Source organism: Eleutherodactylus coqui, chromosome 1 (assembly GCF_035609145.1).
Source record: "Eleutherodactylus coqui strain aEleCoq1 chromosome 1, aEleCoq1.hap1, whole genome shotgun sequence".
Classification (NCBI taxonomy): domain Eukaryota; kingdom Metazoa; phylum Chordata; class Amphibia; order Anura; family Eleutherodactylidae; genus Eleutherodactylus; species Eleutherodactylus coqui.
This window is the reverse complement of record NC_089837.1, coordinates 517,117,029-517,140,392: the sequence shown is the minus strand read 5'-3', so window position 1 is coordinate 517,140,392 and position 23,364 is coordinate 517,117,029.

Here is a 23,364-nt window from a genome sequence, read left to right as displayed (position 1 = left end):
AACGTCCGGTACTTACCCGAATCCCGGCGCTGCTGCGACTTCTTACTTACCTTAGTAAGATGGCCGCCGGGATCTTCACCCACGATGCACCGCGGGTCTTCTCCCATGGTGCACCGTGGGCTCTGTGCGTTCCATTGCCAAATCCAGCCTCCTGATTGGCTGGAATCGGCACACGTGACGGGGCGGAGCTACGAGGAGCCGCTCTCCGGCACGAGCGGCCCCATTCAGAAGAAAGAAGACCGGACTGCGCAAGCACGTCTAATCGGGCGATTAGACGCTGAAATTAGACGGCACCATGGAGACGAGGACGCCAGCAACGGAACAGGTAAGTGAATAACTTCTGTATGGCTCATAATTAATGCACGATGTACATTACAAAGTGCATTAATATGGCTATACAGAAGTGTATACCCCCACTTGCTTTCGCGGGACAACCCCTTTAATGCTTTTCATAGGAAGTAAGTAGTGTTTACAGGTTTTGCCTTGTACACTCAGCGACTGTATAGATGTTCCGCTAGATGTAATTGTATAGAACACTGAAGACTTGTTCACTCCGAATGGGAGACGGTAGAGCCACCGTGACAAGGCCCAAACTTTACCCTGCTGTCTCCTAGCCTGGGGCGCGCTCCTCAGATGCTGCAAACTCATACTTTTTTTTTTAGAAAACACATATGGTACATCACAATGCACACATTCTTTTTAATTGTGTGCATTTTTTTTTTGCTTTTCAAAACCACGGCAAACAATTAGCAAGTGTGAACATAGCCTCAGCTGAAGAATACGGCTTTCCTGAATTTTAAGCCAGTAACATAGGACTCTGGGGGCAAAGTAGCTTCCCTAAACTATCTTTTCTATCGCCATCTCACAAAACACTTATGTAAAACTTGTGTGACTATCATCAGAGCTCCCACAATGCACTGAACGGACAATGTTATTTGTAGTTTTCCTTCAGTGAATTCTTGTTGTCTGCACACAGAGGACGCAGTCATTATTCCGCTTACCTAGGACCTGTGGCGCTTTATAGACATTAGAAGCTTCGTTTAACAAATCCGTGCGGTCACTTACCTATTAAAGCTTGAAACAGGTTACTTTTCAACATGCAGATGACCTTCTCGATGGCCTGCCTGAGCTGCCGCTCGTCTGGTTTCTGCAACTTGCTGCAATATTCCTCCAGAAGTGACAGCGCTCGCTCCGTATCTGGAAGGAGAAATCAGGAGAACTCAACACCGAGATCATGGAGATGTTACAGTCACTGCGCACAGAGCAACCGGACGTCCACACGGCCGAGAGCGAGATGCGCACAAGCTTCTCGGGGAGCGGCTCACATCGTGCAGCACATCCCATGTCCCACTCTTGCGCGGGAATGCTGGCAATGTGAATACAGCCTTAAAGGGACTACTGGCTGGAGTTTTTATAAAGGTAGCCATAACAGACATTATACAGTTATTAACCCCAACTGCCCCAATACATGCAAGTCAGCTTGACTAAACAAGCATGTTTACACATCCTTTAGACCAGATTCACACGAGCGTATGTGTATTACAATTACATCCTTTGCTTTTTGCAGACGCAAGTCATGCGCAATTGCCCACGTAAAAAAAAAAAAACACGCACCGATGCTCTCAGCTATTGAAATGTCGAATTAGTTTAATGAGTTCAAAACATGTTCCGCAGCAAATGTTCCGCAGCAAAATAGAGCATGCTGCATTTTTTTTTCTTTCGTGACGGAATTGTGCAGCCAAATATGCGCATGTGAACAAAATCAATGGGTTCTATTTGCTGCGTATTGCCTATTTTTCATGTGCAAATACCCTCGCAAATACTTTTGTGTGAATCTGGTCTTAAACCCAATCATATCCCTTCTCTAGTTTCACACGGCCAAGCCCGATATCGCAGTTGTTCAAGTGCGATGTCCAGGTGGATACAAGGCGTTTTTCTGACCCCATTCAAAAGAATGGGGTCCATATTCCTGCGTCTGGCGATAGACAAATCTTGCATGATTTTCACGGCTGTAAACTCAGATAGTCACACTACTAAGGATATGTTCACATTGGACAATGGGATGCAGATTTGCCATGGAAGCAGCTCAGATTCCACATCAATTCCAGGACAAAAGTCTGCCATGTAAACATATTCTTGGACATATTTAGATAGACACATGTCTAAGGCTAATTCTACATAGGTAAGTGCGATATGGGGCAATGAAATGTGTCCTGGTATCGTGTTCCGGAATATGTGATTCCCCTCGGATGCAAGGTGTTTTTGTGTACTACTTTTAGGTTGTTTAGGGGGGAGCAGGGTACCTTCCAAAACCTGGGAATAGTTCTGGCATTCCAGTCCAGGCCCAGCGATCAGCAAGCAGAGCAGCACCTTCTTCTGTGAGACAACAGCTCTTCAAGGGGCTGCCCGGCTGCAGAAGCAGCTCCAGCTCGTCATTGAGGGGTGCAAGCGGTGGGTGAGGTGGTGTGGATGTGGGGCTCTCATGGCCAAAATTGACATTAAAGCTGCCTTCTGTCTAGTGCTGGTTCACCATGACAGTTTCCACCTGCTGGGTTGTATATAGGAGGTTCAATTTTACGTGGACTTCTGCCTTCCAATTTGGTTTTTGAATCTCATGTGCCTATTTTGAGGTGTTTAGCACCTCTTTGGAATGGGTAGTCCAGTGAGAGTCTAGGCTGCAGTCAATCATGCCTTACCTGGATAACTTATTTTGTGTTGGCCTGGCTGGGTTGGTGACTTGTGCTCTCCTTTTGCGTATGGTTGAGCAGATGTCCAAAAGTTTTGGTATTTCTTTGGCCCTAGATAAGATAGAGGGCTCGGACTCTGTTATGCATTTCCTGTGGATCTATTTGCATTTGGTCACTATAAAAATCTGCTTACCTCAGGACAAATTGCGAGATTTAGGGGGGGAAGCAGTTGCTGAGGATTTGTGGTCACGTAAATTAGGCTTCATCAGTAATAGTCACTGCTTGGGAAACTAAACTTTGGGTGTCGCATTATAGCAATGGCTCAAATTTCTTTGCTTAACATTACACTTTAAGGTGGATTTTTGGGTGTGGGCATTCATCTTGGAGCATCCTAATGGTTGGTTGGTGTGGATGGTGGAATGGACTGACAGTGTTAACATAAAGTTACTTTCAGATGCTTTTTCAAGCAGACTTGTTTGCAGGATTGAATGGAGGTCTTTGGGCCTAAGGCGTAATCTGGAGCTCTTGGAACTTTTCCTATTGTGGTGACTGTGGAGGTTTCGGGTTCTCACTTTTGGAACCGGAGAGTCCGTTTTGTTGCAGCAATATGGCGTTTGTACAAATCATATTCACCTTCCTATGCTGCGATGGTTAGAGCTGAATACTTGGTTGTGTGCTAGGCACATACCTGTGGTTCAGAATTCTGTGGATCACTTTCTTGTTTTCAGTGGGAACATGTTCGTATGCTGACACTAAAGTCAAAGTAGCATGCGATTTCTGTTCTAAGACATCTTTAGAATCTTGCTTCAGCACGGTATTTCCTTTGATTGGACGATTGGTAGGTGATGCGATGAGGCAACATTATGCTGTGTTTTGGACTGAGAGGCTATCATTTTGTGATACTATTAGGCAGGATAGGGTGCGGGGGGATTTGTTGCTCGAGTCGCTGTTCTTTATTGGGGATTCGTTCGTGCAGGGTTTGTCAAACTCAGACATGGCGAAGAAGGTTGCGAGCCTCTCCTTTTGGTTTCGGTTACTTGGGGAAGAGGATGTTACTTGGGAATTTGTGGTTTGGCAAGTATTGAAGGGCTACAAGACATTGATGGGGTTGTGGGATTCTAGGAAGCCAGTGTTTCAGTTATTATGTGGCTTGGTGATGTATTTGGGACAAATTTGTTTAGACGAGTATGAGTGTGTTTTGTTTCGGGCAGCGTATTCTCTGGCATTTTTTGATACCTTTACCGTCAGTGAATTAGTTAGATGAAGACACTGTATGATGAATTGGAGGTTGCAGATGTGGTCTGCCGGGATGACAGGATGGTGTGTGTCATACAGCAATCGAAGATGGATCAATTGGGTTGTGGCAGGCAAGGTGTTTTGTTAAGGGTCGTGGGGTCCACGGTGTGTCGATGTTGGGATGGATATTTGGTGCGCTGGGCTGAAAGATGGAATCGAAAAGGCAGACTTGATCTGGTGGGTTTCAAGGGAACAAGGGGTCATTCCCGCTCATAGTGGCGGCAAGGAGGTCATGGATGCCAAACCCTGAGGTATTTTCAGGGCACATTCAGAGGTTTGGTACCTCGCTGTAATAACTTATCTACACAGTGGTTGGGTGTTGGTTCTGCCGGGCAATCATGGGAAACTTGGTCTTTATGAGGCACGTAGTACCTAAGTGTTATGTCTTACCGATGCTGGACTGGACCCGCAGGTGTAGTAGCAGTGCTGGGGAGAGTAGTCAAGAGAGCCGAGAGTCATTATCGGAAAGTCAAGATATGCAGTACAATGGGATGAGATGGAGTGTAGTCAAATGGAGGTCAACAGCAGTCGGTATCGGTATGCGGTACAACAGGATGAAACGCAAGTGTAGTCAAATGGAAACCAGAGGTGAGCAGCAGGAGGTATTGATACAATCGCAGATGAGGAGGAGAAAGAGGAGCTTAATCAAGATGGTGGAGCACAATAATCATGCACTGGATCTGAGGCACCGTCAGGCTTTTATAAGAAGTCATAATTAGTATCAGGGCAGAGCCAGGACAGGGAGACAGGAAGTGGATTAGCAGGAGCAAGGAAACATAGAACAAGGCTGGGTTTCAGCAAGAAACTGTCCAAATCCTGGATAGCCCAGGGGAGAGCTGCTGACTGAGGTCCCGGGTTCGAGTCTTGACACTGAGCCATCCTGGTGTGGTGCAACTGGTAGGGCTCATTTATGGTACTGCTTTTAGATCACCATCCTCGACTTCCTCTTTCTGAACAGTTCTTCTGATGTGTTATGGATATTTCATGCGTAAGATGTTTGATTAAAACATGTTATAATTGTTTAATAAAGAGGCTGCAATGGCTACTATTTTCATGGTCACTCAGCATTTTGTGTCTTTATGTAATGGGAGGGGATGGGTTAGTTATGAGAGTAGAAAGGAAAGCTCATCTACAATACTGTAGTCATGTAAAGGTTAACACCCATGGCAAACCCGCAACAAAATCCACAATAAAATCTACACCACTTAGGTGCAGATTTGACTGTTGTGAATTTGCTGTGTATTCACTGCAGATATTCTGCTGCTGAAAGCCTGCAGCAAATATGGAATGTGTGAAAGCACCCTTGGACTCATTCAGAGTTAGACACATCCGTTAGATTCATTCCCAAGATACATTTCCTGAAAAACATCATTTGATAAAATCCTCCTTTGTGAATATTCAGAAATTGATAACGACTTAAAAAAAAAACACTGACAAGTGTCCTTTAAAGGTCCGGGGTATTTTGGTCCTAGAGGACCAGGCACTTTTTAGGGATTTTACTCCTGTGATGGTTTTAATGTCCTATTTTTTTTTTCTTCAGCTAAATTATTTTTGCTGTGTTTTTTCCCCCGGGACCTATAAGGCTATTTTTATGTATATTTTTTCACTGACTTTTTTCCATTTTTTTAGATTTATTGGGGTAAAAGGCTAAAAAATGATTTTTTTTTTAATTTATAGTTGCGGATATTTAAAATGACAGAAAGTGGCAATATACTCACTGATATACTGATACAAGAGGGCAGGTATGAACACCACTCAACATGTAGACAGCCCTACTGCCAAACGGAGGAGCAAGTAACACAGCACTCACACACATAGGCGTAGCGTCAGGGGTTGCTGGGGTCGCCATGGCCGTCTTCCGCCATGCCCACATGCACATTCAGTGCATTAATGGCTGGCCGTTCTATCTGCAGCAAGATTCCCATCATGCGGCAGCGAGAACGGCCAGCCTGAGAAGAGCAGGGAGGTACTCACATGGGCGGCAGGGGAGGAGGTCACATGGGACGGCAGGGCACAATGATCATGTGATCATGTGCTGCCCCCTGCTTCCTGTTGCACGGAAGCCTTTGAGTTTACCTTCCTGTTGCTGCTGTCACATGGAGGAGAAGTGGACCGAGCCCTGGGGTAAGTGTATATATGTGTGTGTATCTATCTGTCTCCCTCCTCTATCTATCTATCTATCTATCTATCTATCTATCTATCTATCTATCTATCTATCTATCTCATATCTATCTATCTATCTATCTTCTATCTACTATCTATCTATCTATATACTATCTAGCTATCTATATACTATCTATCTACTATCTATCAATCTCATATATATCTATCTATCTCATATCTATCTGTCTACTATCTATCTACTATCCATATACTATCTATCTACTATTTATCCCATATCTATCTATCTATCCATCCATCCATCTCATATCTATCTATATACTATCTATATACTATCTATCTATAGCATATCTATCTATCTATAATCTATCTATCCATCGAATATCTATCTATCTATCTATCTATCTATCTATCTATCTATCTATCTCATATCTATCTACTATCTATATACTATCTATCTACTATTTATCCCATATCTATCTATCTATCCATCTCATATCTATCTATATACTATCTATCTATATCATATCTATCTATCTATAATCTATCCATCCATCGAATATCTATCTATCTATCTCATATCTATCTATCCCGCTCTCTAGCTCTCTCTGGTATAAGTTATACATCTCCCTGGATTTACTGTATTCATTTGCACACTTTACACACAATAAAAAACGCATGAAAACCACATGCAGTTTTTAATTGTGTCTGCAGCTCCTTAATAACGTACGCCGTCTTTAAATTCTGCATGCAGGTTTTTTATGTGTTTTTCTTTATTGTGGTTCTAAAGTGCAACAAAAACATGACCCCCCCCTAAGGCCGCTCTCACACTTGTTCAGAAAGCGCAGCTCGAAATCGTGGCATTTTGACCGGAATTTCAAGCAGCCTTTTCGAACACAGGGTACAGCATTTGACAGCGCTTTTTAATGCACCCCATCATTGTGAGGAGCTGTGTTAAAAACCACGAAAATGCAAAAATAGAACAGACAGCTCTCGAAAATCACAGTATTAGAAACACCGTGTTCGAGCGCAGATTTGAGTAAGCTCATTAAAATCTATGGGAGTGTTGTACCGCGGTTAGTACGGCACTCGGGGCACCGCGCTAATAGCGGTAAAAAGCTGAACTTTTGCACCCGGGCTCCTGAGCCTTTAGGTACGCCCCTGCTCACACAGCTTCCTTATATAGAGAGGGGTTGCTGCTCAGCGCTTATTGCTACACAATAGTGTAAATATAGGGTGTCAGGCCACATATATTTACGCTAAATGAAGAACAGGAATGTGTTCCTCATTTTTTTTCGGACATTTTGATACATAATTTGTATAGTTTTGGATTACAGGGCAGCGTATTTTCGATTGCATATGGTGACGGTTTTGGTTGGTGCCGGAAGTGGGTTATATTCTTTTTTACGAATGTATTGTTATTTAATTGTGTAATTTTTAGAAATGTATATTTGGAACCAGTTTTTAACCACTTCTCCCTTAGCTTCTAACAGTAGAGGATCCGACCTGCTCCTGCTTGATTGCAGGAGCAGAGACTTTAATCCCGCGCTGTATTATTGCTATCAGCCAGGATCAGAGGCATAACTTGGAAGATTCGGGCCCCAATGCAAAATCTGTAACAGGGCCCCCCAAACTGTACTGCTTTATTCATACTACTGGGCTCCTTATATGGAGAAGATAGACCTTATGAGCCCCCTAAGGGTCCTGGGTGCAACCGCATCCCCTATAGTTACGCCTCTGGCCAGGAATAAGGCCCAGGTATAAGTGCCGTATATTTATTGCGCTTGTTCCTTAAGGTGTTAATAGACTGCAGGAAAATTAGTGGTGTGATTAAGCCATAGATAATAGATTGCCTGTGATGCTGCCATGCATTGGTGAGATCTGTGTCCACACAGGCTACACAGGCTACAAAATCTCGATACAAAACATTGCTCATGTGAAAGAACCCATTGAAAGCCATGGGCTTCACATTGTAGCGATGATTTTGTAGCTCATGTGGATGAGGCCTAAGATTGTTTCACACGGGTTACAAAATCATCGCTACAAAACGCATGAATGTGAAGCTCATGGTTTCCAATGGGTTCTTTCAGCCTACAAAACATCGCTCATGTGAAAGAACCCATTGGAGACCAGGCGCTTCACATACATGCGTTTGCATCAATGATTTTGTAGCCCGTGTGAAAGAGGCCTAAAGTCCATAGCCGGTTAGAGTCTTGCCCCTGCATAATGCTATTATATGATTGTTTGTCGACAGGATTGTCCAACACTCATAAGTGGCATTTATTAAACCAGTACTGTTAATACCAACATTTTTATAATATTCTCTCTATTAAATTATGTCCCGTTCTGCTGATCTACTGCATAGTCATGTGCCCGAACTCTCAAATTTCCTGAACTTCTGCTGAGGGCATGTACATTACCCAGGAGCCTTAGCAGCTTGGAGAACACTGGTACATCAGCACCTGCAGCACTGGCAGTAAAGTGCCCATGCGCTGATATTCGCTCATCGTTAAGTTTAAACAGCCGCCGTACCATAGCGAATGGCTGCTGTGTGTCTCAATGGAGAGGGGTGGGGGAGCAAGAGGAGAGAAATCTCCTGCACTGCCCCGTCCCCTTGCTGGCCGCTCCGTGTGCGAGCCAGCTGTGCTAGCTCCTGTACAGAAGCATGGGAGCTCGGGGATACAGGGACGAGTGTCGGACATCGTTTGCCCGACACTCGTCCAGTGTAAATGGGCCTTAACTTTATTGCCATCATGATCAAGGACTTCCTGAGGCCACATGCATATCAGAATTCACTTTAGATGAGCAGAGGGGGAGAGATGAATATTGAAGAGCCCACTCAACTTTCACTAATCCAGAATGGTGGACAGTTGACAGGGACAGTTGGGTGACACTTTACTAATATCCTTATAAGATAGATAGATATTAGATAGATAGATATAGATAGGAGATCGATAGATAGATAGATAGATAGATATGAGATAGATAGATAGATATAGATAGGAGATATATAGATAGATATATGAGATAGGAGATAGATAGATAGATAGATAGATAGATAGATAGATAGATAGATAGATAGATAGATAGATAGATAGATAGATATGAGATAGATAGATAGATAGGAGATAGATAGATAGATAGATAGGAGATATATAGATAGATAGATAGATAGATAGATAGATATGAGATAGATAGATAGATAGATAGATAGATAGATAGATAGATAGATAGATAGATAGATAGATATGAGATAGATAGATAGATATGAGATAGATAGATAGATAGATAGATAGATAGAGATAGATGATAGATAGATAGATAGATTAGATAGATAGATATGAGATAGATAGATATGAGAGATAGATAGATATGAGATAGATAGATATGAGATAGATAGATAGATAGATAGATAGATAGATATGAGATAGATAGATATGAGATAGATAGATAGATATGAGATAGATAGATAAATATGAGATAGATAGATAGATAGATAGATATGAGATAGATAGATAGATAGATATGAGATAGATAGATATGAGATAGATAGATAGATAGATATGAGATAGATAGATATGAGATAGCTAATATATGATCATTCACTATATGAAGTCACTGCTGTAAATGCCCCCCTACAATCTGCCTTTCTACTGGAAGCATACTGTAAGATTAAAGGCATGCAGATATTTTTTTCTAATGCGAATATAGAAACATCAAAAGAAGCAGCGGCTGTTTTGTAATTTTCATATGCAGCACGCTCAGATCTCTGGGCTCCGTTAATCCTGCCGCTGCTCTTTTCCTCGCTGTCACTGGCTTTTTCTACTACAGCGATTCGTATCATTTTAGATTCATGTCCCAGATGACGAGTTATGTAACGAACAAAGAGATTACTGACCAAACACAGCACATGGATTTAGAGCCTAAATGTGGATTCAATTAGCCAGATTATCTCCCACGACGGCAACAAAGTCTCCCATCAATGTACAGATAACCGTGTATGGAGATGGTTAGAGGATACAAAGACAGACAGATAGATATGAGATAGATAACATATATAGTTGGATCGCTAGATATTAGATAGATAGATAATATAGTTGGATCGCTAGATATGAGATAGATTATATATATATAAATAGTTAGATCGCTAGATGTAAGATAAATAAATATAAATATATATATATAGCCTATGTGGATTGCTAGATGTGAGACAGAAATATCTACAAAGGGGTCTCTTTGAGATAACAATGGATAATCTCAGATGAAGGTGATGGGTGACAGGAGGTAGTGTTGTCAGCATTACTGTTGAGGTTATGCTACTGTTGCAGCCAGCCAATCAAGAACAGTGTTGCTGACTACTCAGCAAACAGCAAAGGGGTCCAAAAGTGAGTCTGGTAACTATCGGCCCGTAAGTCTCACTTCAATAACTGGAAAAATATTTGAGGGGTTTCTGAGAGACGCCATCCTAGAATACCTCAAGGAGAACAACGGTATAACTCCTCATCAGCATGGGTCCATGAGGGGTCGATCATGTTAGACCAATCTGATGAGCTGCTACGATGAAGTAAGTTCTAGGCTGGACCTGGGAGAGTCTATTGATCTCATATATCTGGACTTCTCTAAAGCATTTCACACCGTTCTGCATAATAGGCTGATATATAAAATGAGGCAGCACAGACTGTGCGAAAACGTGTGTATCTGGGTAAAGAACTGGCTCAGAGATAGAAAGCAGAGGGTGGTAATAAATGGTTCGTACTCTGATTGGGCCACCGACACTAGCGGGGGGCCACAGGGTTCAGTATTAGGCCCCATTCTGTTCAATATATTTATCACCGACCTGATAGAGGGGCTGCACAGCAAAATATCAATATTTGCAGATGACACAAAATTATACAATATAATCAATGCAATTGGACAATGCAACTACAAATGGACCTGGACAAGCTGGGGGCTTGGGGGGGAGAATGGCAAATGAAGTTCAATGTGGAAAAATGTAAAGTTATGCACATGGGGAGGAGAAACGGATGTCACCAATATACACTAAATGGGGTACTGCTAGGGAAAAGTGAGATGGAAAAAGACCTGGGGGTACTAGTGGATAGTAGACTAAACTGGAGTAACCAATGCCAGTCAGCTGCTGCAAAAGCTAATAAAGTCCTGGGGTGCATTAAAAGAGGTATAGGGGCGAAGGACGAGAACATTATCCTCCCACTATATAAGGCACTTGTCAGGCCGCACATGGAATACTGCGCACAGTTCTGGACACCGGTGCTCAGGAAAGATGTTAAAGTGCTTGAGGGGGTTCAAAGAAGAGCGACTAAACTAATACATGGAATGAAGGGACTGGAATACCCAGAGAGGCATCAAAATTAAGATTATTCACCCTGTAAAAGACGGCTAAGGGGCGATCAAATAACTATGTATAAATACATGAGGGGACAATACAAGGATCTCTCCCAGGATCTGTTTATACCCAGGACTGTAACGGTAACAAGAGGGCATCCACTACTGCTAGAGGGAAGAAGGTTTCATCACCAACACAGAAGGGGATTCTTTACTGTAAGAGCAGTGAGACTGTGGAACTCTCTGCCTGAGGACGTGGTGATGGCAAAATCCATAAAGGATTATAAGATGCCTTTCTAGAGTGCTATGATATTACAGGATATAGACATTAGGTAACCAGCGGGTTTGTAGTTCTAGGTCTTACAGTCAGGTAGGAACTCTCAAGGTTGATCCAGGAATTATTCTGATTGCCATTATGGAGTCAGAAAGGAATTTTCCCCCAAATGGGCTAATTGGCTTCTGCCTTTTGGGGTTTTTGCCTTCCTCTGGATCAACTAGAGGGTGGAAAAAGGCCAAACTAGATGGACATTGTTTTCATTCAGCCTAACATGCTATGTTACTATGTATGTTACTCTCTGCTCCAGGCTCCCATGTGATGCGCACAGAAGGAGGGCTGTGATGGGCCCACAAATTCATATTATGGGCAAGCCATTTGGGACATTTACATGCAACTGTAGGTATAAACACCAGTATTTCAATAGATAACAGCTGCGATCAGAGTTTTCTCCAAGGGACCTTTCACAATAGACAGAATAGGCCACAAGCAAGCACACCAAAATCTGCAGACTACCTGAGGATTTTGATGCAGAATTGAAAATGACTTAAAACCTGCCGGCATTGCACAGCTGCAGGTTTGGCTGCATCCTGCCGAGTAATTCCATCCCGTGTAAATAGTCCCTGGTCGTGGATAGCCAACACCCATCATGTATGTAGCGGGCTCTGTACAGTGACACCCGACGTGTGCCATACGTGTACAGTGCACATTGGGAAGGGGTTAAAGGAGCGTCTCATTAGGCCGGCTTCACATGATAATACTGCGTAATTTCTACAGCAGGTTTTGATGCCCCCCGCCCTCGCAGTACCTCCTTGTGGAGGGGGTTTCAGTTAACTGTTTTGCGCGGGACGGAAAATTTCTACAACGAATCGGCAGCGTTTATAAATCCCCAGCTTGTCTATTCCTGCCTCTGAATCCAACCCTTCATATACAGGGTTAAATCTCACAGCGGACGCTGCGGAACTGCTGAATAATTGGGCTAAATATTCAGGTGTGGAATAACTGTAGTGATTCGTCACGTAATGCCGGCCTACGGCCTCCCTCACACGGGGCGTTTGCAGAAATGCTGCGTTTTTCAACACTGCGTTCACTGCAGATTCCGCCCGGTTTCAGCAGCGCTGGCATACTTTATGAAAACGCAGCCAAGGATGCTGAAAAAAACCAGCAATACTCACCTAGCCGTTGCCGTCCGGCTCGCGGCCGCTGGTCTCTGCCGCTGATCCAGGCTTCCCCTGCACTCACAAGTCTTGTCAGCTCTGATTGGCTGAGACAGTCAATAAAAGGCTGTGATTGGCTGAGACAATCAATAAAAGGCTGTGATTGGGCATCGAGCCAGTGCCGAGAACCAATCACAGCATCTATTGCTGGAGGCGGGGTTCTCAAACCTGGCCTACGGCAATAGACTTGTCAGTGCAGTGGAAGCCCGGATCAGCGGCTAGGTGAGTATTACTTTTTTTTTCTCTATCTAGTGCAGCTCGGACTGATTTTCGGGGTAGGGCTTATATTGCAAGCCCTCCCCCCGAAAATCGGTGTGTGGTTAACGCTGCCAAAAACGCCCAAAAATAGAACATGTAACGCTGTCAAAGTGCAGCGTTGAAGATGCAGCGTTTTCCGCCCTGTGTGAGCAGCCCCACTGAAATGAATGGGTGTGTTGTACAGCGTTTAGCCCTGTGCTGAAAACGCAGCGCTAAACGCTGTACCAAAACGTCTGTGTAAGGGTGACGACCCACTATAGTTTTTGTTTCCCTGCGAAATTCGCAGCATTTTTTTTTCTGCAGGGGTCTATGGGACTTGTAATGTTAAAATCGTGATCGCGCAAAATCGCAATTTACCGCGAATAGCGATTTTGCGCGATCGCGATTTTAACATTACAAGTCCCATAGACCCCTGCAGAAAAAAAAATGCTGCGAATTTCGCAGGGAACAAAAAACTGTAGTGGGTAGTGACCCTCAGTGAGGCCTAAGGGCTCAGTCACACGGGCGTTTATTGCCGCGATTTGCGCATGCGCATGCGTCCGGCGATTTTTTAAAACCATTGCTTTGCAATGGTATCGGACACATGAGCGCTTTTTATGCGCTCGTCCGATAAATTAGAGAACAGAAATCGCAGATCGCACCTATCTGCGATCTGCGATTCCTGTTCTCTTCTCTATATGCGCTCAACGGGGCCGGCGGCAGCAGCGCCGACCCCATTGAGAACATATAGAAGACAAATCATTCTTCTCTGCCACAGCTGGAACAGCTGTGGCAGAGAAGAACGATGTTTGCCCATTGAATTCAATGGAGCGGCAATACAGCCGCTCCATTGAAAGCAATGGGCTGCCGGCGTGCGCGGGGTTAATTGTCGGGAAGGGGTTAAATATATAACCCCCATCCCTGCAATGTATCCTGAAAAGTGAAAAAATAAAAAAAAAGGATGTACTCACCTGCTCCCGGCAGCCTGAGATCCCCGCGGCCGGCCTGCAGTGGGTGTGAAGGGGGTGTGACTCAGGCTTGCCCCTGATTGGCTCAGCCTGAGCCAATCAGAGACTGATCTCAGTCACACCCATTCATGAATTCATGAATGGTTGTGACTGAGACTTGCCTCTGATTGGCTCAGCGCTGAGCCAATCAGGGGCAAGCCTGAGTCACACCCCCTTCACACCCACTGCAGGCCGGCCGCCGGGATCTCCAGTTGCCGGGAGCAGGTAAGTACATCCTTTTTTTTTATTTTTTCACTTTTCAGGATACATTGCAGGGATGGGGGTTATATATTTAAAGGGGTGGTCTCGCGAAACCAAGTGGGGTTATACACTTCTGTATGGCCATATTAATGCACTTTGTAATGTACATTGTGCATTAAATATGAGCCATACAGAAGTTATTCCACTTACCTGCTCCGTTGCTAGCGTCCTCGTCTCCATGGTTCCGTCTAAATTCGCTGGCAGCTTGCTTTTTTAGACGCGCTTGCGCAGTCCGGTCTTCTCCATTCAGCACGAGCCGCTTCAGTGTGCTCCCCGCTACAGCTCTTCTGCGCATGCGCAGACGAGCTGTCACTGCTCGGGAGCGCGCTGCAGCGGCCATTCTGTACCTTCCTCTGTTAGAGGAAGGTGCAGAAACTGGAGCTGCCCAGCGGAGAAGCCCAGCCCAGCCCAGCAGCCCCGAGAAGCGTCTCAGGTAAGTGATTTGTGGGGGGGGGCTGCCGCTGCGCCGGGCTGCGCCGGGGGGGCTGTCGCTGCGCCGGGGGGGCTGTCGCTGCGCCGGGGGGGGGCTGCCGCTGCGCCGGGCTGCCGCTGCGCCGGGGGGGCTGTCGCTGCGATGGGGGGGGCTGCCGCTGTGATGGGGGAACTAGCGCTAGGCCGGGGGGGCTGTCGCTGCGATGGGGGGGCTGCCGCTAGGCCGGGGGGGGCTGTCGCTGCGATGGGGGGGCTGTCGCTAGGCCGGGGGGGCTGTCGCTGCGATGGGGGGGCTGTCGCTAGGCCGGGGGGGGGCTGCCGCTAGGCCGGGGGGGGCTGCCGCTAGGCCGGGGGAACTAGCGCTGGGCTCCGGGGCCTTCACCTGGGCTGAGGGTCTAGCGCTGGGGAGCCGGGGGCTAGCGCCTTACCTGCTGCCTGGCGGTGGGCGTCTGGTCGGCGGCTGCGGGGCGTCTGGTCGGCGGCTGCGATGTGTCCGGTTGCCATGGAGACACAGCTGGCGGCGTCTCAGGAGCGCGCACGTCGGGCTGCAGCGAGCGACGGGGAAAGAGCCGGCGGCCATCTTGAGAAAAATTTTATAAGTTGCTGAAACGCTGGAACGGTAAGTACGAACCAGCTAGAAATGTCATTTACAGGGGGGCTTAGTAATGTATGCTTAATTAGGGGGACTGGGCAAAAAAAAAATTTAACTGCTTCCTCGAGACATCTCCTTTAACCCCTTCCCGACAATTCATCCCACACTCCCCCGCAGCGCTTGCATTCAATGGAGGCGGCTGTATAGCCGACCCGTTTCTAAGGAAACGCGGCTAGGAGCAGATTTTCGGGCGATTTTTCGGGCGATTTTTCGGCGCCGGTCACGCGATTTGCGCATGCGCATCCGTCATGCGATGCGCAAATCGCGTGAAAAAACGCCCGTGTGACTAAGGCCTAAGGGTGTCTTCACTCTCGCGATAAGGGCTTATTCACACATCTGTATATCAGCCGTTTTTTCATGCCCGGCCGATATATGGTGTCCCTCTGTGCAGGGGGAGGAGGCGGGCCGGGAGCAGTGCAAAAAGTGGCGAGGGGCGGAGAGGGGGTGGGAGCCCAGTGCACTGCTCCCGGCGCGCCTCCTCCCCCTGCAGAAAGGGACAGTGTATATCAGCCGGGTGTGAAAACCCAGCCGATATAGGGACATGTGAATAAGCCCTAAAATTGCACCTTTTTCACGCGATACGAGAGTGCATGAAAATGCTGAATTATGAACCCAATGATTTTCAGTGGTTTCAGTCCCATTTAAGATGTTTTCAGTCATGTGAAAAAAAAAATGGTAGCATGCCCTGCCTTTCTGCGGTTTGCGGTTTTTATTTTATCTCCCATGTTTCCCTATGGAGCCTCCTTTTTATCGCATCGCGACGCACAAACTTGCGTTTTTCACATTACAAACTGCTGCTGACTTTGGCGGGCGGCAGCGATGCAAGAACATTGTCAGGAAAAAGCATCGCTGACGCTGAAAAATCGCAGGAACAAAGACAGCCAGCGTGACGGAGTCCTCGGGGCCGCCTATGATTCATCACATAAAGCCGGCGATTTGCTCTACATATTCTGCATGCAAAATGTGCGCATACAATACGCAGTAAATATAACCCACTGATCTCAACAGGTTCGCTCATGTGCATTTTTTTCAAGTGCGTTTCGGTCGCGTAAACCCGCAGCACATCCTATAATGGTGTTTGTTACACACCAATTAGCCCAAATTAAACTTAATTGGCCAATGAAATGAGAGGAGCGCGCTTGCGTGCTTTTTTGCGCACATAGACACACATTGAATGCGCTTGCAAAAAGTACAGTACTAGACGTGCGCAAAAACACACCGCCAATCACGTAAATATGTAGTGCAAACACTGATGTCCGCGTGAAGCCGGCCTCCAGTTTATGTAGAATTAGCATCCTCTCTTCTATGTGGAAAAAGCAGAAGGCTGCAGCGTGCCGCTTGCTTAGACGTACTCGCCGCCACCATGTTTTACACGGTCGTCCCGTCAGCAGAACGTGCGCTGTGTAGCAGATGAGCAGCCGCCATCAGCTGCCCTTCGTGATATTGGCTGAGGGGATTCAACTACAGGACTTACAACAATTAGCCGTCAGCGGTTCTACATACCTGCCGCCATAATAAAGCATTCCTGTCGTTTTATATGACCGCCACCACAGGCCCGGTCGCCATAGCAACAATTCAGGGCCTAGCTTGCATTTGTGAAACTGCTGAGGTAACTTGAAATCTGCGCTGTGATTGGTTGTTATTTCTTATACTGCTGAGGTAAAATGGAAGCTGCACAGTGATTGGTTGTTATTTCTTATACTGCTGAGGTAAAATGAAAGCTGAGCTGTGATTGGTTGCTATATATCATACTGCTGAGGTAAAATGAAAGCTGTGCTGTGATTGGTTGCTATTTCTTACACTGCTGAGGTAAAATGAAAGCTGCGCTGTGATTGGTTGCTATTTCTTACACTGCTGAGGTCACATGAAAGCTGCGCTGTGATTGGTTGCTATTTCTTACACTGCTGAGGTCACATGAAAGCTGCGCTATGATTGGTTACTATTTCTTACACTGCTGAGGTAACATGAAAGCTGTGCTGTGATTGGTTGTTATTTCTTACACTACTGAGGTAAAATGAAAGCTGCGCTGTGATTGGTTGTTATTTCATACACTGCTGAGGTCACATGAAAGCTGCGCTGTGATAGGTTGTTATATATTATACTGCTAAGGTCACATGAAAGCTGCACTGTGATTGGTTGCTATTTCTTATACTACTGAGGTAACATGAAAGCTGCGCTGTGATTGGTTGCTATTTCTTATACTACTGAGGTTACATGAAAGCTGCGCTGTGATTGGTTGTTATATATTATACTGAGGTAACATGAAAGCTGCACTGTGATTGGTTGTTATACATTATACTGCTGAGGTAAAAGGAAAGCTGTGCTGTGATTGGTTGTTATTTCTTATACTGCTGAGGTAACATGAAAGCTGCGCTGTGATTGGTTGTTATATATTGTACCGCTGAGGTTACATGAAAGCTGCACTGTGATTGGTTGTTATTTCTTATACTGCTGAGGTAAAATGAAAGCTGTGCTGTGATTGGTTGCTATTTCTTACACTGCTGAGGTAAAATGAAAGCTGCGCTGTGACTGGTTGCTATTTCTTACACTGCTGAGGTCACATGAAAGCTGCGCTATGATTGGTTGCTATTTCTTACACTGCTGAGGTAACATGAAAGCTGCGCTGTGATTGGTTGTTATTTCTTACACTACTGAGGTAAAATGAAAGCTGCGCTGTGATTGGTTGTTATTTCATACACTGCTGAGGTCACATGAAAGCTGCGCTGTGATTGGTTGTTATATATTATACTGCTGAGGTCACATGAAAGCTGCACTGTGATTGGTTGCTATTTCTTATACTACTGAGGTAACATGAAAGCTGCGCTGTGATTGGTTGCTATTTCTTATACTACTGAGGTTACATGAAAGCTGCGCTGTGATTGGTTGTTATATATTATACTGAGGTAACATGAAAGCTGCACTGTGATTGGTTGTTATACATTATACTGCTGAGGTAAAAAGAAAGCTGTGCTGTGATCCGTTGCTCTTTCTTATACTGCTGAGGTAAAATGAAAGCTGCGCTGTGATTGGTCACTATTTCTTATACTGCTGAGGTAAAATGAAAGCTACACTGTGATTGGTCACTATTTCTTATACTGCTAAGGGTGACTACCCACTACAGTTCTTTTTCACTGCAAAATTCACAGCGTTTTTTTTCTCCAGGGGTCTATGGGACTTGTAATGTTAAAATCGCATCGCATAAAATCGCAATTTCGCGGTAAATTGTGATTTTGCCGCAATCTGTTTTTACATTAGAAAGTCCCATAGACACCTGAAAATAAAAACGCAGCAAATTCGCAAACGCTAGTGGGTAGTTACCCTTAGGCAAAATGAAAGCTGCACTGTCATTGGTTGCTATTTCCTATACTGCTGAGGTAAAATGAAAGCTGCGCTGTGATTGGTTGTTATTTCTTATACGGTTGAGGTAAAATAAAAAGCTGCACTGTGATTGGTTTCTATTTCTTATGCCGCTGAGGTAACATGAAAGCTGTACTGTGATTGGTTGCTATTTCCTATACTGTTGAGGTAAAATGAAAGCTGCGCTGTGATTGGTTGCTATTTCTTATACTGCTGAGGTAACATGAAAGATGTGCTGTGATTGGTTGTTATTTCTTATACTGCTGAGGTAACATGAAAGCTGCGCTGTGATTGGTTGTTATATATTATACTGCTGAGGTAACATTAAAGCTGTGCTGTGATTGGTTGTTATATATTATACTGCTGAGGTAACATGAAAGCTGCGCTGTGATTGGTTGTTATATATTATACTGCTGAGGTAACATGAAAGCTGCGCTGTGATTGGTTGCTACGGACAACAAAGACAGATTTTCAGTTAGCTTTCATAGCAGCGCGGTGCGGCCTCCTCTTCCACTTCCTCCCGCAGTTATGTGGCTTTCTGTGGTTTACCATTAATTATAAGTTGACTTATGATTTCTTACATCACATTTGTTTAGCTTTGCACACGTAATATGTTCTATAATTTAACCCCTCCTTATTTGGATTTTCCTCTCCACCTTCCTAAAGCCGTGACCTCTTTATCTTTCCATCAGCAGCCGTATGTGTATTCTTGTGTGTTGAACTGTAGTTTTATTGGTACCATTTTGGGCTATATATCATGTAAAACGTTTATTAATTTTATTTGGGGGGCAGGGAGAGAAAACCTCCATTCTGACATTGTTGTTTTCTTTCTTACAGCGTGAAGGCCGCATACGCTTTTACGCTCACCGCATCGCAGGCTAAAATCGCGTGAATGAAGAATAGCCCCAATTCTCAAGTTTAGGCCTCGTTTTCTTGTCCATTTACATGGGCACTGTATAAAATCAGTCAACATTTTCGGTAGCTGATGTCCTATAATTCCCAGCGTCATTTGTTTCACAGCTAAACGCCGCTCATCTAAATGCATACATTGCAAACCAAAACTTCAGATGGTAACGGTTTTTCATCGCAGCTGAAATAGCCGCACGCATATGGTCATATAGTGAATAAGGCCTAAAGCTAACTTCACACGGGCGGGTGCGATATCGGGCCGTGATATCGCGCTTGCCAAGATGTGATTTCCCCACAGATTTTATAGCCCAGTTCTCTTGGCATCAGCGCTCACATCCTGTGTACCATGATGCCAGGAGTTTTGATTGGTGACACCGTGGCCTCTGATTGGTTGCAGCAGTCGCCTGACTTCTGCTGTCAACAAAGACCGGTCACACCACGGAAGCTTCTGCGCCATTTATGGGGCGGAGAAGAGAGGCGAGTATTGTTTCTTTTATTTTAGTGCATGGCCCATTTTTTTCTTAAAGGGGTTGTCCCGCGCCGAAACGGGTTTTTTTTTTTTTTAACCCCCCCCCCCCCCGTTCGGCGCGAGACAACCCCGATGCAGGGGTTAAAAAAACAACCCGCACAGCGCTTACCTGAATCCCGGCGGTCCGGCGTCTTCATACTTACCTGCTGAAGATGGCCGGGATCCTCTGTCTCCGTGGACCGCAGGGCTTCTGTGCGGTCCATTGCAGATTCCAGCCTCCTGATTGCCTGGAATCGGCACGTGACGGGGCGGAGCTACACGGAGCCGGCATTCTACACGAGCGGCCCCATAGAAGACTGCAGAAGACCCGGACTGCGCAAGCGCGGCTAATTTGGCCATCGGAGGGCGAAAATTAGTCGGCTCCATGGAAACGAGGACGCCAGCAACGGAGCAGGTAAGTATAAAACTTTTTATAACTTCTGTATGGCTCATAATTAATGCACAATGTACATTACAAAGTGCATTAATATGGCCATACAGAAGTGTATAGACCCACTTGCTGCCGCGGGACAACCCCTTTAAGTCAGACAACGCCTTTAACTATTGAGGATTGTGGCTGCCTGATCATTTAGTAAAAATGAATCGAGTAAAAAAATAAGAAAATGTTTTTAAGAATGAGATTCCATCACTTGAAAACTATCCCTGGATGTCTGAAATATGATAGCCGACCTACCGCTGCAACAGCAGGGGTGCATCGGAGATGCGACCCCCACTGTTAACCCCTTCCTTGCCGCAATCAATGTAGATAGTGGCATGGGAAGGGTTCATAGAGGGAGCGCGCTCCCTCTGTGACGTCATCGGGCTCTCGCAATGTAATCACAGAGAGCCCGGCTGGTTGCCATGGTAACAGGATGCCACCTACAGGCCTCCTCTATTACCACTGCCTATGATCGCTGTAAGAAGCGATAAGGCATTGCAGGAGAGAAGTCCTGCAATGCCTTATCATAGTGATCATAGGTGCTACGGTGTAAGTCCCCCAAAGGGACACAAATCGTTTAAAAAAAAAAGATAAAAATAAATGTACGAGGAAAAAAATATAAAAAAAATGTAAAAAAAAAAACTTATGTGCTTTTTCTCATATTAGCATAAAATAATAAGTAAAATCGCACATATTTGGTATGGTTGTGTACGTAACAATGCGTACAATAAGTTGAACATTCTTCTTATTTTGCACGGCAAAAAGCGTAAAAAATGCTAAAAAAAAACCTGACGCATTTTGCCTCCCAAAAAACGCAATAAAAGTGATCAAAAGAGCCTTATGTACCTCAAAATGGTACCGATAAAACCTTAAGCTCGTCTCGCAAAAAATAGGCCCTCACAGAGCTCCGTCCATGGAAAAATAAAAAAGTTATATACCTTTATATTGGAATATAAAGGTAAGAAAAAGACCCGCCGCATGTGATTGGTGTCCCTGATAAAGGCGGATATTTTACTCTCCCTATCATTATCCTATATAACAAACCCTGAATAATAAGCAGAATGAACCCCCAGGAGCAGGAAAACGGCCCCCAGTGGCCAAACGGAACGGTCATGTGACGTACTGAACAGCGCCGAGCGGACCCTTTGAATATAACGGGTCGGTTCAGTTTCGGGATGGCTTCCGGCATTTTACAGGACAAAAAGGAACATCTGACGCCGATGTGAACGCGCCCTAACCTGTGTTAGTGTGAGACGCTCCGATGTATAGTCTATATTTGTTTAGGGGGTCTGGATTGTGTTCTGCGTCAGTTTATTGGGGTCTTGGTCTGTACATTAGTTTTGGAGGGATGTACTATTTGTGATTGAAGCCCCGTAGATTGCGGAGGCGTAACATTTTTGCCTTGCTTTGTGTGCCGTTCTCTGAATCTCCATGATGTCTCTTCCCAAAAGCTGAGACGTATGCAGCCAATGGCCGTCATATGCATCTGTCACGAGGCGTAGAGTTACATATTGTACATCAATGACATACATGTAGTGCTCCTCACATAGGTGTATTAAGAGTGCAATACGAGAAAATACAACCCATTGATTTCACTGAATTTGATCTGATTTTCTTTGCACAAAAAAAGTAGGACCTGCTCTATTTTTGCACTCATTTGCACACCAAGGGTCCCCATGAAAGTCTATGGGAGGGGCTCAAATACGTGTGCAATGCGCGCACAGATGAGCAATACGCTGCACAATTTCATGAAAAATAGAACAAAACTGGAATTCAAGCTACATAACTATTTAAATTGAGGTGTCTGCATTTGCTGTGCACAAAAGAACATGTCCTGCGTACCAAAAAGTACAGTAAAATGCACTTTTATGCACGCAAAGCCTCGTGCATTTCACATACTCCCGTGTGAAGGAGCCCTCAAAGTTACACTTTCAAAGTGTATGCCAAACGTATGTCCCAAACTCACTCTGACTCTATAATAGCCCCAAACTCACTCTGACCCTATAATAGCCCCAAACTCACTCTGACCCTATAATAGCTCCAAACTCACTCTGACCCTATAATAGCCCCAAACTCACTCTGACCCTATAATAGCCCCAAACTCACTCTGACCCTATAATAGCCCCAAACTCACTCTGACCCTATAATAGCCCCAAACTCACTCTGACCCTATAATAGCCCCAAACTAACCCTGACCCTATAATAGCCCCAAACTCACTCTGACCCTATAATAGCCCCAAACTTACTCTGACCCTATAATAGCCCCAAACTCACTCTGACCCTATAATAGCTCCAAACTCACTCTGACCCTATAATAGCCCCAAACTCACTCTGACCCTATAATAGCTCCAAACTCACTCTGACCCTATAATAGCTCCAAACTCACTCTGACCCTATACTAGCTCCAAACTCACTCTGACCCTATAATAGCCCCAAACTCACTCTGACCCTATAATAGCCCCAAACTCACTCTGACCCTATAATATCTCCAAACTCACTCTGACCCTATAATAGCTCCAAACTTACTCTGACCCTATAATAGCCCCAAACTCACTCTGACCCTATAATAGCCCCAAACTCACTCTGACCCTATAATAGCCCCAAACTCACTCTGACCCTATAAT